Raw genomic sequence first — 3,993 nt, 5'->3', positions numbered from 1 at the left:
AGAAAGAGAGAGAGAGAGAGAGGTCTTCCATCTGCTGGTTCACTCCCCAATTGGCCGAGACAGCTGGAGCTGTGCCGATCTGAAGCCAGGAGCCAGGAGCTTCCTCCCAGTCTCCCAAGTGGGTGCAGGGACCCAAGGACATGGACCATCTTCTACTGCTTTCCCAGGCCTTAGCAGAGAGCTGGATTGGAAGTGGAGCAGCCAGGTCTCAAACCGGCACCCATATGGGATGGCGGCACTTCAGGCCAGGGTGTTAATCTGCTTCGCCACAGCACTGGCCCCTAGATAATTTCTATATCCCATCATCAGTTGATGGACATGTGGGTTGATTCCTTATGGTAGCTAGCATGAGTTGAGCTGATATAAACATGGAGGGTGCAGATAAGTCTTTCATATACTGATTCCCAGAAATGGAATGCCTTGGTCATAAGATTTTCATATTTCTGAGGAATCTCCAGACTGTCTTCCATAATGGATGTATGAGTTTACATTTCCACCAACAGTCCAATAGGGTACATATCTCCAACATCCTCCCAGGCATGTTATGTTTTGATTTTTGGATGACTGTCTTTCTAATTGGAGTGAAGTGAAACCTCACTGTGGTTTTTATTTGCATTTCCCTGAAGGCTAAGCAATCCTGAGCATCTTTTCATGTGTCTGTTAGCCATTTGTATTTCATCCTTTGAAAAATGCGTGTCCATATCCTTAGCTCATGTCTTAACTGGACTGCTTGTTTTGTGATTGTTGAGTTTCTTGAGCTCCTTATATATCCTGGATATTACTCCTTTAACAGATATATATATATTTAGCAAATATTTTCTCCCATTCTGTCAGTTGCCTGAATTTTTCAAGGGAGAAAAAAGATTGTGGGCACTGACTTCAGTCACAGTAAAGAGTCTTTATTCTTTTATTTCATTAACTTGTCTCAAATCTCAATGCAATAATCTGATAAACAGAGAATTCCTGTTCTTCTGCTCTCTGCTAACATGGTGCCAGATCCAGGGGGTAAGGTTGGCTAAGGGTTCTCTGTAAGTTAGACTAATGAATGAATATCTGTTGGCTCCAATAAAGCCCCCTCAATTTGGATTATTAATAACATCTGTCATCTCTTCTTGGCCTTTTGGCTGAGATCAAGTGTAGTATTTGCTCTTACCAGTTTAATAACATCTGTCCTTTATACACACTGCTGCAGTTCCAGTTATGTCTCAGCAGAGCTTGCCCTCACCATTGACATTCTAATAGACGCAATGCATTTTTATTAGCCCTATCTTTATTCTCCCAAGAAAGACAGCTGAACAGGGTTAGAATGGCAATGTGTGGATCACATTAAGCCAATATATTTTTGACCCGGATGCCAACTGAAATGAATCAATATTGAAGCCCAGTTGGAAATTGTTCCATAACTGATTATCATTGTCTGCCAAGAGATCAGGAGGGGAGAACGATGGCAAATGCACAGCACAACTTAGTCACCATTTCCTGCTGAGAACTCAACTTGTTGTACTGATCTTGTTATTATATTGCTTTAATCAACTGAACATAACAGTAATTTCACAAACTAACCAACTAGCCAGGAAAAAGAGGGGTTCTTGAAAAAAGTGACAATATGACCATGAAATTTTTGAGGTGCTAATACTCAAAAGAAATCTGTGGATATATAATCTTATTTTTTTTCTTAGAAATATTAGCAATACTGGGGAAGAACAATAATTAGTTTTGATCAAAATGAAAGAACAATCAAATATAGGCCTAAATTTTACCAATTCATTAACAATAGTAGTATTATTAAATCACAGCACATTCCTGCTGTGTGCATGCTACCAATCATCACAAGATCATCAAGCTCATCATCACAAGATCATCACCTATACAAACTGACTCTTGTCCTTGCAAGATTCTTCATTAACCTCACTGTTAATAGAGACATTTGATTTTTATTACTGAGAGTGAATTAAAATTCTTTGTGCTTTTACATATATGTGGGGGTGTGTGCACATGTTTCATGTATCTGTATGTGTGCATTTTTCTATTTTTACAGTAACCTTAAAGGAGATTTGAAAAATAGCCATATAGGGTAGCCCATGTTATTATTTTAACTAAACAATATAAAAAGACACTGAGTGTTATTTTATTACTGATTGTTATTTTATTTAACAACATTCATTCCAAAAACTCTGAGACTTTCTAGACCAATGACTTTCATTTCTGTTAGGCCCTTTATGACTGATTTTGGCTTCTTGTTCTAAAGTAACTTGTATACCAAAATGAGAGACTGTATTACCAAACAACTTATTGTAAAGTACATTCTAGGTAACATTGTCTCAGAAAATGCCATGAAGCAAGTCTAGGTTTCTTTTTACTACATGTTGACACATCAAAGGGAAATTACAAAACCTACAGATTCTCTGACTTCACTTTTTAATATTATATCTTCCCACACAAGCCAATGTTGAAAATTAACTAGATCTCAAGTGGAAAATAATTGAGTTAACTGACTCTCCAAATATGATCTTCAGAGAAATTAGGATGGATGTATAAACTCGGAATTAAGTATGATTGAGCATAAACAATTTTTAAGCTATGAAACACCATTTAGTATAACACAATAAGCAGAATGATAATTAAAAGAAAAGTAACTTTTATTGTTGATCAAGAAAACTTACATCATTTTCCAGAGAATGCCCAAGGTAAGTTACCCAGGCCTCATTTCCTTTATATACGGAATTCTTTTTGAAAGATTACTATGTTCCAGTCATCTTGCAAGACATTGGTTGAACAAGAAAACTAATGCTGATTGGGTTCCTGCTCTGACACAGGTGAGACTAATTGGGAGAGACAAGTAAATAGGCAATATCAATATCTACTGGTGCATGAAATAATACAAATTCACAATAGAAACATCTAACTCGGAGCTGCAGAATTTATCTATCCTAGAATATTTTAACATGCCTAAGCCAAAAAGTAAAAGATAAAGTTACCCAATCAAGGGTAACAGGTAATTATTAATAGAGCAAAGAAACAGAATGTGCAAAGGCCTAGAGACTAGAGGGCATGCTACAGTCAGAAAGCCAAGTCTTGAACATAGGAAAGATCACATAAGGAAGCCAACAGGCTTTCATGATACTCAAGGGATATGGCCTCTCACAGAAGAAGATAATGATGAACATAAAGGAGGAAGAGGAAGGGGAGAATGAGAAGAGGAGGAGGAAAAGGAGATGGAGAAAAACAAGAAACAAGGTTAACCATATCAGGGACATAGAAAGTATCTGACTCTTCACTCCATATCCTACTGTACAATTGAAACTAGGGCTATTTATTGATGAAATCACTCTTCACTGTATCACAAAACAAAAGGAACCATCCTACAGTATTTAGGAAGGAAACAAGACTTTGGCAAGTACTAAGAATGACAGTAAAACCACATTGGAATCACTTGCTAACCAAAAGAATGAAATCTACTGGTGTTCTCTCAATCCTAAGGCAGCAATTTAAGGAATGCAGGCCAACCAAGGACATGAATTTATTCATTCTATTTTAATACTGGAATAATTAGAGAATCACTGAGTTACTTTTCCAAGAACTAGCCTAAGAACTCACAACATTCAATAACTTGCTGATTCTCAGAGAAAGGATGAGGCCTCTTTCTTCTCTAATTTGAAGCACAAAGTTATATTAAAACTATCAAATTATTTTAAAAATTAAGTTACCTAAGGTTTTTAGGATTTTTCTTTTTTTTTAATCTTATTTAACAGGTAGAGTTAGACAATGACAGAGACAGAGAAAGGTCTTCCTTCCGTTGGTTTACCCCCTAAATGGCCGCTAAAGCCGGCGCACTGTGCCGATCCGAAGCCAGGAGCCATGTGCTTCCTCCTGGTCTCCCATGCGGGTGCGGGGCCCAAGCACTTGGACCATCCTCCGCTGCCTTTCTGGGCCACAGCAGAGAGCTGGACTGGAAGAGGAGCAACCAAGATAGAATCCGGCGCCCCAACTGGG

At 38.0% G+C, this 3,993-nt stretch overlaps 1 pseudogene; it reads left to right on the top strand.

Moving 5' to 3' along the window:
• The first annotated feature begins 1,104 nt into the window (after positions 1 to 1,104).
• Positions 1,105 to 1,269, top strand: LOC127491940 (U2 spliceosomal RNA; annotated as a pseudogene).
• Positions 1,270 to 3,993: the final 2,724 nt, after the last annotated feature.

The sequence above is a fragment of the Oryctolagus cuniculus genome, chromosome 3 (assembly GCF_051225735.1).
Source record: "Oryctolagus cuniculus isolate XC-2025 breed Fujian yellow rabbit chromosome 3, ASM5122573v1, whole genome shotgun sequence".
NCBI classification, from domain to species: domain Eukaryota; kingdom Metazoa; phylum Chordata; class Mammalia; order Lagomorpha; family Leporidae; genus Oryctolagus; species Oryctolagus cuniculus.
The sequence above is the reverse complement of the archived record's forward strand: the minus strand, read 5'-3'. Positions and strand labels throughout refer to the sequence as shown.